This window comes from Melanerpes formicivorus, unplaced genomic scaffold (genome assembly GCF_026170545.1).
Source record: "Melanerpes formicivorus ecotype bairdi unplaced genomic scaffold, bMelFor1.0.p_v2 SCAF_6, whole genome shotgun sequence".
Classification (NCBI taxonomy): domain Eukaryota; kingdom Metazoa; phylum Chordata; class Aves; order Piciformes; family Picidae; genus Melanerpes; species Melanerpes formicivorus.
Window position 1 is genome coordinate 3,561,460 of NW_027142358.1, and position 12,864 is coordinate 3,574,323.

Genomic DNA, 12,864 nt, shown 5'->3' on the forward strand with positions numbered 1-12,864 from the left:
TAAGATAATAGCCTAGGATTTATCTTGGAAATAGATGATGATACTATGAAGTATGAAAACTATTGAAATCTGTGATGGACCAATAAACCCCAAGGGATCTATGAGATAAAATGCAGAAGCCAATGGCAATTGTGATTAATGAAGACTATAGAACAATTTAGAGTTGCACTACAGGATAACATTTACCTTCTATTTTCTGACACAAAATAAAAGGCCATCTTTTTGTCACTGTACTTTTTATAGCCTTCTGACTGAAGTATCCCTATGTCTGGGTTTCATTAGACAGCAAAGCTGGAAAATGCCCTTCTCTGACATTTCTGTCAAAATTGTGTCCCTTGTCCCTCTGAAGAGATTAGCAGAAGTACTTTACTAACATCTTCTGGCTGGACCTCTTGCATTACTTGGAAGCTCACCGAGAGTTGATGTGTAGAATTAAGCAGATGAATTGTGGATCTCTGTGAAAGAGCAGACCAGTCAATGTCATCATTGCTGCTAAGCTCAGATACAGCACAAAAAAATGCAACCCTTCATCAGGGAAATGTCAAGCATCTACCATCTGCTGATAGAAGTAAGTTTCAGTTTAAATATAGTTTTCCTTTGTCAAATCAGTTGGTGGTATTCTTGCAAAGTTCTCAGTGGGCATCCATTATAGGAGCAAAACCATGTACAAATCAACTTGGTTTATCAGAATTTTACTCAGCCTTTGTAACCCAGGGAAGTAAGAAAGTGCTGTGCCTTACACACCTTTCTTACCTGAAGAATATTTGTCTTTTATGCTATGGAATACAAAAATAAGATAGTGTTGATTAGTGGTGATTATTTCCTTAGTGCATCTTTAGCTTTTAGCAGTAAAGAAATATATCCAAGTTTGTTGTGGTTACCATTCAAGTGTGCCATAAGTACTCGGACAAAGACTGCCAGTTTTGGATGATATATGTGGATGCCAAAGACTATAGCTTTTCCAAAACCACATGTCCTTACTGTTTAAAGGATGATTTGCATTTCTTAATAGCTCTTGCATAGAGAGTGTGAGGCAGACGTTGCTCCCCTATGTGCTAAAATACAGACCAGGTACTAGGCTCTTAATGAATATTGAAAATTGCTATTGTGACTAATGCTGCAACCATGCTCTTTGCAATTTGTTTTATGGACTACATTACATTACATGCTTAGTAGCGGGGCACAAGTTGGAACACTGAGCAGGGACTACTGTGTGTAACACAAATGGCGTCTCCATCCAGAATGACAAGTAGCTTAAAACCATAATTGATCCACGTGAAGCAAAATTCTAAATTTAAGTGGATATCTGATCCAGTTGTTGGGCTATTTCTAGTTAAATGTCTATACTCAGGACCATTTTATACAGAATACAGAATTAGCCAGGTTGGAAAAGACCATCGAGATCATCAAGTCCAACCTATCACCCAACACCATCTAATCAACTAAATCATTGCTCTAAGTGCCTCATCCAGTCTCTGTTTTAAACACTTCCAGTGATGGTGACTCCAGCACCTCCCTGGGCAGCACATTCCAATGGCCAATTATTCTTTCTGTGAATAACTTCTTCCTAACATCCAGCCTAAACCTCTCCTGGCACAGCTTGAGACTGTGTCTTCTTGTTCTGTCACAGGTTGCCTGGGAGAAGAGAGCAACCCCCACCTGGCTACAACCTCCCTTCAGGTAGCTGTAGACAGCAATAAGGTCTCCCCTGAGCCTCCTCTTCTCCAGGCTAAGCAAGCCCAGCTCCCTCAGCCTCTCCTTATAGGGCTTGTGCTCCAGACCCCTCCCCAGCTTTGTTGCCCTTCTCTGGAAATGTTCAAGCAACTCAATGTCTTTCTTGAACTGAGGGGCCCAGAACTGGACACAGGACTCAAGGTGTGGCCTAACCAGTGCTGAGTATAGGGGCAGAATGACCTCCCTGCTCCTGCTGGCCACACTGTTCCTGATCCAGGCCAGGATGCCATTGGATGCCATATTGCCATATTGCAGTCTGCATCTAGGCTCTGCAGGAAGCTGCTATGTGAATCTTGCAAGTCCATAGTTTTTGGAAGCTCTGATCACTGAAGATGTCTCTTATCCAAACTCATTATTATGTCTTCTTTGAAATGCTGATATACTGTCTTCTGTAATGTTACCTTAGAAAGGCATATCATTCTATATTGCAGCAATAGGCAGCCCAAGCACAGGCCATTGAGTCTAGCTGTGTAAATTATACACAAATAACTGATCTTCTGACAGAGTTCTTGCTGGCACTATACTTGACCCCAAGACCATCCTGATAGCATGTACTCTTTCCTCCTTTGCTTGGCGCTTCCTAACTGTGCAGGAGAACTTTGCTCTGCTTACTGTAGATTAAGCATTTTACTCTTACTTGGAGGGAAAGGAAGAGAAAAGTGTTCACATATGAAACTAGGAATATAACAAATTGACCTGTGTCACTCCCACACATGGCCTTAGCTGACTGCACATTCGATACTTGAACAGTGCAAATCAGAATGGTAACTTTCTGTCTTCTCTAAAGTGTTCAAAAAGTGACAAAAGTATGTCAAAGCAGAAGATCAGGAAGAAGGCAGAAAACTGTCCTCCTCCATCTGTCAGAATGTTTAGAGCCAGGCCAGAATTACTCAATGGAAGAAGAGAAGGCAGGAACTGCATTTTAGTAATTTCCACCATGGTGGGGGTTTGTGGCTTGAAAGGTAGGTAGGGGTTATGAAGGGTGTTGGGTGAGGTGTGCCTACCTGCCAGGTGGAGCAGGAACACAGTCTGCACTAGCCCTGCTGGGCTTTTCCATGACTCACTTGTTTGTGTAGGGCTCAAACCATGCCTGTTAATCAGCATCAGTTAATGACCACTGTAATGAGGTGGTCTCCCCATTCTGCATTCTCCAGACACTCGTGCAACAGAAATAAAGCTACCAGGAGGTAAAAAAACCACCAACAAAGAGTATTTTAATAAGTATTTTACAGGGTGTTAGTAAAATATTTATTTCTGAATATTGGTTTTACTCCACAAAAGCAGAGGAGAGAGAAGACAAGAGGACAAATCAAGCTTTTTCTTGGTCTTGTCACTGATCTCTTGTTTGCTGATGTTTCTGTGCTGGTTTAGGTTGCTACTCACCATCACTTAAGGAAATGCTTTTCACTGTCATTTTGCTAGCACTTGATAGATTTGGCTTAATATTCTAAAAGACATAATTTTTCTGCACAGCAGCTAGAAGCCTCTGGCTGGCAATCCTTTGGTATAAAAAAGCAACCCCTTCTTGTATTACCTCCAGGCAGTTTACTTTCAGGACTATTAACGGGTAAAATATTGATGTAATTTCCAGCTGCCACAAAGTGCTGTCATCACAACATCTTTAACCGATCATCAGGCAACTGATAGCAAGCAACACTTATTTGTATCCTTGTTTACAGCCCAGTGGGCTTTCCTGGGACATGTCTGTGGTTAAATTCTGTACATAAGCATGTGCTATGTAATGACAAATTCAATTCGCATAAGATGAGTACTGATCAGTAGCTCTGCTCTGTGACAAATTGGAAGGGAAATGATTCTGTGTGCTTCTCCACGTCCCCTTCACTCTTGCAATCCCTGTTTTAATCTGCAAGTCAGTTCTGCTAGAAGTTAAACAGATCTGCTAAATGGGAAACTTGTCTTTGAAACAGTTTGAAAGTCAGCAGCAATGTACCAAGTCTAGCTGAAGTTCTTTGCTAGGTACTTGTTGATCAGTAGGAGAAATCACCAAATAAACTGATGTGTTAAAGTTCTCACAATTTAGCATTGAGCTGACCTTAATTTCTAGCCTTTTCTAGTAGACTGATTGGATTAAATGTTGGAGTTTCTAATCCCATACCAGTGGAGGTGCATTGATTCTGGTTTTCAGGACATCTTCTTAGAAGATGCTCTGAGAAAAATCAGTGTTCTCCCAGCTTATGAACAGGTGTCCCTGGTCACCTTCATTTCTGCTTAGGAATCTACTGTTTAGCTGTTTTGAAGAGCACTGGGAAGGCCTTCCATAGCTCTGTTTTTTTCAGAGGAACAAATTTGATATTGTGCTCTCTGCTTACAGCACTTACCCAATGTGATAGCCTAATTAAGCCACCGCCTTTTCCTGGTTTATGACTTACCCACATTTGCATGCTTGAAATAGTTTCTCTCCAACTAAAGTGCATCTGAGGCACCTCTGTGTGGTTTTCAGTCCTCAGGGACTCAGGAATCCCTAATTCCATGTGAGAGTGACATAGGACACTTCTGGCATGTTTTTGTTCCTTCCTAGTTGAAGGATGATACTAGGTGTAGATTTTCTGTTTATTTTTATGATGTGGAATCACAGCACATTTGGTACAAAGTTGGAATGTATTAATTGAAAATTAAATGTGCCTTTAACTGAAAATTATTTGGCAAATGCTAAACCCAAGCAGCATCTTGAGACTGCTGCATTTTTGTTGCACTTTGGTTCAGGTTTGCTGGTTAAGAAATGATCTCACTTGGCCTACCAGCATGATGCAGTCCTGCTGCATGCCATGCCAGCAAAGAAAATGTTAAATCGTTGGGGCAATACCTACCTGTAAAATAAAGAAGTTAATTGATGGGACATCTGAGATCAAAGATCACTTGATGTGAATCTGAAACTGCAATAAAATCCTGTCATGTGGTAAGCATTCAGTGAGGTGATCTTCTCAGCTGTGTACAACTGGAGTTAACCAACAGACTGCTTCCCATCATCAGTTGTAGCTGGGGGGTGGTGGTAGTGGTTGCAGGGCTTGTGAGGAAATATCACTTGCAGCTGTGTTTTGAGGTAAGATCTAAATGTGCTGGTTTAATTGTCACTAAATGAGGCTGAGATCAGTACCTCCAAACTGGATCCAGGCAGATCTGTCAAAATTACATGATTACCCTAGACATTTCTCAGAATACCTTTTCATTTTGCCTTTTAACTCCAGGTTGTTTTCAGATTGCTGGTTTAGGGAGAGGTGCTGCTGGAGGGTAGGCAGGCAGTGGAAGCTGAGTAAGGTGCAATGATTTTATAGCTGACCAGCTGCAGCAGCATCACAGACTGCTGGTTTGGTGCCAGTCCTGTGTGGTTCAGGCAGTTCCTCAGCCAGCATGCAGGCTGTCCCATACCTGGCATTGTAGGAAAATAATTTTTGAATGCCTCTTCTCCTTCCCTCCACTGATCAGCTGAGGAAATTCAACAATGATCTGTCTCACTTGGGTCTTTCCTTGCTGGAAGACTTAGAGGAGGTCTGCAGAAATTGGTGCTCTGATGTAATCCAAAACTGGAAATAGGAGCATAGGTGTCATGCCTTGACCAGTCTCATCAGCCCATTTGTTCTGGCAAGAAAAAACCCCACAGCACATTGAGAGAGACTGCTGAGCAGAGGAGAGAACTGTGACATGAGATCAGAGCTATACATCCTAGGCAGGCTGGTTTTGGTGCCTGTCTCCCTTGGGCAATGCTTTCTGTTTCTTTTGAACATGCACAAGCACAATGCACCTTTGGAAAGTGATGTAGTTACTCCATATGTCTCAAGTCCCACTAAAGTCCCCTTGGTTCCAGGAAAAAAAATGCCAGTATAAGGGTCAGGAAAGCAAGTCTTGTCCTGAAAGCTGCTCTAATGCCTTCTTGGCCTTTGCTGGGAGCTGAAGAGTATTCAAGGTGCACAGATGCCTCAGCCAAATTCCCTCCCAGTAAATAGAGTAGTGTATCTCCCTGCTTACTAAAGATGTCACCCTTCATCATTGAAGCTCTGTAATAAATATTCTGGTAAATATTATACAAGATTGAGAAATATTTTGATAAATATTCGATGAGATTATAGAAATAACCAAAACTTATTAGTAATTATGTTATTGTATTTCTAATGCTAGATGGAGATCCTATCACTGATTAGAAGTTCTGTTATCCAAAAGTGACCACATGCACCCATCCAAATCCCCCTCACTTCCACCATGCCCCAAAATTAAAGCAGTTCAGCAAAACATCATGACAGTTTTATATCTGTTTTAGCAACCATGGTCACTCTTTCTCTCCAGTGTATCACAGCACTCACGTGATAGCCTCTTGTCTGTCCTCTGCATATTTGAACAGCAATTTCTTTGTATTTGAAATCTTTACTTGTGTAGGTTCTTGCATTAATTCCTTAATAGTTCTCTGGTGGCATACAATCCTCAGCCTGGAAGCTTTCCTAAGTGGGGAGCTGGAACCCTTTATAGGAATCACAGAATCAGAAAGGTTGGAAAAGATCTCCATGATCATCAAGTCTAACCCAATCACCTGACCCTAACTAATCAACTTGACCATGGCACTAGCTGCCTCATCCAGTCTTTTCACATCCCTTGTCTTGTTATGTGCAATTTCAATCTATTATGCACAATACTGAAATGAGAATAGCCATATGGGGACTTGGGATCATGATGAATCATGCGAGCTGTGTTCAGAGATGATCAAGAGAAACAAGGAATCATCCTTACAGCCATCCAGTGTGTGTGGAGGAGTGCAGTGCAAGGATCACCACCACGTTAAGAGCTTGTTGGGATGAAAATACAGAGCAGGGACTAATTTTCTTCTCTGGGAAAAAGTGGTCAATAGAAGCAAGCCATGAAGGGTGAATTTTACTCACTTGTGAAAGGCTTATTACCACAAATAGGTTGTACTTTTCAACTGACAGATATCAAAAGTGTTTTGTAGACTGTGTGAAATGTGCGGTTAGTTGTTTGCTCACCATTCAGATGCAGTTGTTGTAGAGAAGGGAAATAGCAGCAGATGAATGACAATATTTGGTGGTTTACAGGAAGAAATGAAGACTATCAATATCCCTTTGAAACCATATGTCATGTTAATTAACTAGCTAGTAAGTTTTACCTCTTCCTTTAATACAGACAGCGGTGACTTCAGGCACTGTGGGTGATAGAGTGCCTCCTGTATAGTTTTCTGTGTTTGTGGTCAATACTCCCCCTACTAATTTCACATGTTTACCTAGTCTCTTCTTGAAGCAAAATAGGCCATATTAATCTTGCTACATACAAAAAAACTCAAAATAAGCAAAAGGATAAACTACACAACAGTGCCTCATCCTTTGAAGTTGTGCTTACTCTTACTAAAAAGTAGATACCTCTGCTTTCCCCTCCCTGCACCCACTTCTCTCAGGTAATTGCATTTTATTCCCCTCACTATCTCACTATTTTACTATATACTATTCTGTGATAGAATTTGTCCAGGATGCAAAGCTCTGTCTTGCAAGATAGCTGTAGGTTACAATAGTTGTTATGGGGGACCCTAAGATTCACTGTGCACAAGGTGGCTCCAGTCAAAGGGAGGCATCTGAATTAGAGAAACCTTTATTCTGCCCCAGTGAGGCAAGAGTTAAATTATGCCAGAGGAGAAAATTCTTTTCTTTCAAAATTATTTCTCCTTGCAGCAAATTACCCTTGAAACTAGTATGAGAGATGACTACATAATTCGCAGTGCATATAGATTCTGCAGAGACATGTTAGAAGGACCCAAGCATGATCAAACTACGGCACCTTGTGAAAAGGCCTGGAATATGGAAGGGACAAGTTGCTCCTTTCCTTGCCATGAAATCCAGCCACCAGGAGGAAACTCCTGGAATCTGAAACTATACACTGGTGTTGCTTGGCATCAGATGATAAGCAAATGTAACCTTGTTGTATATGTAACCTGTAGGTACATTAAGATCTTGTAGCATATGATGCGCAAACTGGAAAAATATGTTGGAAGGACCAGTGCAGTTGGTGGCAAAATTTGTTGTTAGCGTTGCCTGAGGTTTTTGACTGACATTCTACAAATGTGTTGGTGATCAAAGTGTTGCTCTAGCATTCCTGAAATTGAAAAGGGAAAGCCAATGGAGGATGCAAGTTAACATCACAATCAGGGGAAGAAATAGAAAGGGAATAGTGGTCTTTCCTTGATTTTAGGAAGGGATTCTTCACCATGAGGGTGGTGAGACACTGGAACAGGTTGCTCAGGGAGGTGGCAGAAGCCTCAGCCCTGGCGGTTTTTAGGGGCAGGCTGGATGTGAAGTGTGAGGTGTCCTTGCCCATAGCAGGGGGGGTGGAACTAGATGATCCTTGAGGTCCCTTCCAACCCTAACAATTCTATGATTCTATGATTCCTACTGAAGTTTTGGAAAATGCTTTCAGTAACTTCTGCCTGTCTCCAAAACAAATCAGGACAAATGAATTGGAGAAAAAGAAACAGTGGACACAAAATAAATGAACACTTTTTTCCCTACTTCCCAGCTTCACCCGAGAGAGTGGCTCATTGCTTGGTGGAGCTGCAACTTCTGTGCTCTCACCTACTCCCTTCAAGTGGTCTGTCTCTCGGGTGACCTCTACAGTCTCTTCCATACCATCCTTAAAACACATGATGCCTGGCATATCTGGATATTGAGCAAAAAGCCATGGAACAGCAAATATTTTTTCATGACTCTTCTGGTGACCTTGGAGAGGGACCCCTTGCTAGAATAACTCGGAAGGCAGGTTAGTAGCAAATAATCTATTCATAATCTATTCATGGGGGTGAGGATGGAAGTTGATTTCCCCATCTGCCAAAGAAGGTTGTGAAGTGGTTGAAATCTCTCCTAGGGGGAAAAAAAAAGAATAAAAGTTCTTTTTTTTCCTGTGAAGGGCCATTGATATAGCAACTCTGGAACTTTTTTTTCTTTCTCTTTGCTTTTCTGTACGTTTTGGAAAATAGTCCCTGCAGGATTAAAGGTTCACATTTACTTGCATCCTGCACCCTGCATCAAGGATATGCAGTAAGAATAGTTTTTTGCTCTTTTGATTGATAAAGTAGAACCCCCTGGTGATGCTTTTATGGTGGCTAGCAGCCCATCCATTCACAGTGGGATCAACCACACTGAAGAAATCATAGAACCATAGAATGGTTTGTCTTGGAAGGGACTTTAAAGATCATGTAGTTCCAACCTTTCTGCCATGGGCAGGGACACCTTCCACTAGATCAGGTTGCTCAAGGCCCTGTCCAACCTTGAACACTTCCAGGGACAGGGCATCCACAACTTCCCTGGGCAGCCTGTTCATCTCACCACCCTCACTGTAAAGCATTTCTTTCTAATATCTAGTCTGAATCTCCCCTCTTCCAGATTAAAGCCATTCCCTCTTGTCCTATCACTTGTAAACAGTCCCTCCCCAGCTTTCTTATAGCCCCCTTTCAGGTACTAGAAGGCTGCTATGGAGTTTCCTTGGAGCCTTCTCTACTCCTCTCTGAACATGGCCAACTATTATAGGTATAGTGTCTGTGAAATTTCTGAGCGTTGTGATTACTTTCAAGATAGGCCACGTAACCAGAGAGAAGCTGCGACTGCATTATTTGCCTTCACACAGGTAAACACCCCAGAGCCTGGCTGGTTGTGAGCTAGGAGTGGAGGTCTGGGTACATCAGAGGGTAAGGATTGCCACCCACTGAGGCATGCTGGCACACCTATCACAAGTGTGAGGTAAAACCTGTTGGTCTAGACTTCCTTCCAGGCAAATGAACTTTGAGTTTTGTCTCATGTTTGCTATGGTTGCTTGTGATTTGTTACTGTGTGTTACCAGGAACGTAGTAAATTGTGCATCAGAACTCTTTATTGTTTTGATGTTCTGTATAAATGGAATTTCTCTTCCCAATACAGATCAAATCAATTAAAAGTCTGCAATTTTTCTCCAGTCACAATTCACCTTCAGAAGTGTCAGATCTGGCTACATATTTTTTCTTGACAACTATTTCTGTTTTTCCAGTACCATTCCCCTCTACTGGAATGGGTGCCAATCTGCCTTGCCTCCCTGCTGTGACACGTTCACATCATTCTTCTGTCTCCTTTTTTCTGTTTTGTAAAGGGAGGTTAAATCTTCCAACTTAGTTACAGGGTTTAGAATACTTTGAGGTATTCACTAAAAGATGCCAGGACAGAATTGTTGGACATAGACAATGAGAAGCGCTCAGAATGTTTTATCAGGGCCCCTTCCCTGGAGATATTCATGGTAAAGCTCAAGGAAGCCCTGGGCAACCTGATCTAGTTGGAGATGTCTCTGCTGAATGCAGGGAGGTCAGACTAGATGACCTTTGGAGGTCCCTTCCAGCCTGGACCATTCTATGATTCTGTGATTAATCACCATGTAAATTTCTAGTGCTGTGCAAACATTTTGCAGTGATAAGACCTCTGCTTTAGTGGTAGACCTTGTGTTTCATGCTGACACCAAGCTTTCTCCACTTCCTGTCATACAGTACTGCATCATTTGGACTCTGCTGAATGCAATTTAAACCTGCAAGTTCTTAAAACATATTTCAGGGCCATGTTACTGACAAGAATTATTATTTATTTCTCTGTAGCCCCTGGACTTGACCTTTGCAGGGCCACAGTGATATCATGCATGAAAGGATTGTGGAGTCAAATCTATCAATAGCTATTTTTCCCTCTGCACCTGTGAGTGACAGCTGCCCTTTGGATGGAGATAACTTGAAATTATTTGATGTTCAAAATAGAGTGAGTAGGTTCATTCCTAAAACAGGCTATGTTCTTCTATGATGTGTTTTGTATGTATCAAGTCATGCCTCTTGTGATACTATTCTGAGATAAGTAGGGTTTTCCCTTGTTCCTGACTGGGACATTTAAACAAAATGTCATGGATTTACAGACTAAAGAGATGAAGTTGGTGTTCAGGATTAAGGTAGGGGTTTCTATACATGCTATCTGGCTCTGAGATGTTGCCTGTGTTTAATTGTGTACTATATTGCTAATTGTGGCAGCATATGCAGTGTGCTGCTGCATCAAGGTCCTTCCATAGAAAGGTGTGTATCCCCAATGTAGCTTTCACTCTTTTCAGGGGTGAGCCCACAAGGGATGCACTAGGTGGGTATAACAAGTCAGACTTTGTCTGGCATATCTGCAGCACAATCAGTTGCATGTCCTCTCATAACCAGCTACTGACGATTCATTTTCAAGTTCGAATTTGAGATCATGGGAATGCAGCACAGGATATAATACATAATGCTTGGCTAGAATGAATTCTTACTTGACAGTCTCAGACCTTGCTCCTCCTTCTTCACTATTGGACCTGGGGTAGCAGGAGTGGAACGCATTGCAGCACCACAGCATTTCTTGTTTGGGAACACTAAATACAGAGCATCAAGGATGGAAAATGCCAGTTTGTATATGTGGCATGCTTGCTGGTTTGTATTTCTGAGGATTTTGTGTTAGATCTGACTGACTTTTTAATTAGAAATTTCTGACAGACCTTCTTAATCGTTGTTTGCATCCACAGTGACTGTCAAAGGCTGCTCAGGTTAATAGTGTTTACCATTTGCAAGTGAGAAGTGACCTATATTTAGTGAACAAAATATTGTGTAAATGTGTGTCACTGTGCTAACAATATTGTGCTGCAACCTGTAGTGTTATCATCTTGACAGCTGTATGTCTTCATTTCTTCCCTACTTCTCTTGCCATGACCTCAGTGACCTTGTGCTTCATCATTGCCATACCAAACTATGAGAAGGGAAGCATGTAAAAAACTCAGGCCTCATAGAAGTTCGTCCAAATGGAAAGAGGAATTGAGACAAAACCAAAATGTAATCTTTGGGGAAATGAAAGTTGTCCTCTAAACATTTTACCTGCATCCTCTGTAACTAAACTGCCCCGGGAGGTGGTGGAGTTACCATCATTAGAGGTGTTCAGGAGGAGACTTGATAGGGTGCTTGGTTGCATGGTTTAGTTGATGAGGTGGTGTTGGATGATGGGTTGGACATGATGATCTTGAAGGTCTCTTCCAACCTGGTCTGGTCTATTCTATTCTATTCTATTCTATTCTATTCTATTCTATTCTATTCTATTCTATTCTATTCTATTCAAAACTTCCTTTCCATATGCTTCCATGACTATCCTGGAGTTGGACTTCAAGATGCAGAGATCAAGGCAAGCATCTTCATGCCCTAACAGCTGAAAAAGATCCACCATGCAGTGCAGCTAAAATGGAGTCTGTCAAGCTTCTTCTTGTGCTCAAATCTTTTGCAATCATAAATAGCATTTAGTACAATAAATAGCAATAAACCATATATGTTTGGGTAAACAAAGGTAAATATTGTTTAGGTAAGCTATTTAGAATGGACAGCTTGTGCTTTCTCAAGGAACAGGCCTTCTGGAGCTAAAATCTGTTTGTATATTGCACCAAGGACCTCTGGGAGCTGTTTTTCAGTTCTGTTTTGTTTGATTTTTTTGCAGTAAACCACTTCTGGGCTGAAGGGAGATAATGATCCAGACATGGATTGGTAATAGGGCTTTGCCCATCCTGTTGCTATAGCTCTGCATTTGCCCCACTCAGTGCAGTAACACATACACGAGATATGTGTGGCCAGAGGCTCCATCCCACGGGAGGCAGGGAGGTGGCCTGGGAATGCATAGGCACACTTCACAACTGCTGCAATGCTGTATGGTTTGTTCCAAAGCAACATTTATTGCATAATCAGGAAGAAAATTAATCAGCCTACCAAAGAAACTCAGTTCAAGGCATTCTGTACAAAGTAGCCATGATAGGAGAGCAGCGACTGTCTGGAAGACAAAGCAAAAGAAACAGGCTTTGGAGAAGAAGCCACTGATCTCATCTGGCAAGGACAACAATTTGAAGAGGTAAAGCCACTTGACAGGTGTTGAATCTTGGGGTGTTAGTTGGAGGAGAGAAGGGGAAAGGGAGGCAAATCAGGGGGGGAAAACAACCCTGCAGGGTCATTATCTCTGAACAAAATGCTCTATGGTGCTTTAGAAACTCACACCCCTAAAAAATACTTTGAAGTGCCAGGTCTGTCAGAATCTGACAATTCTGTCAAGAGAGTGCCCTCTGTTGGATGCAATG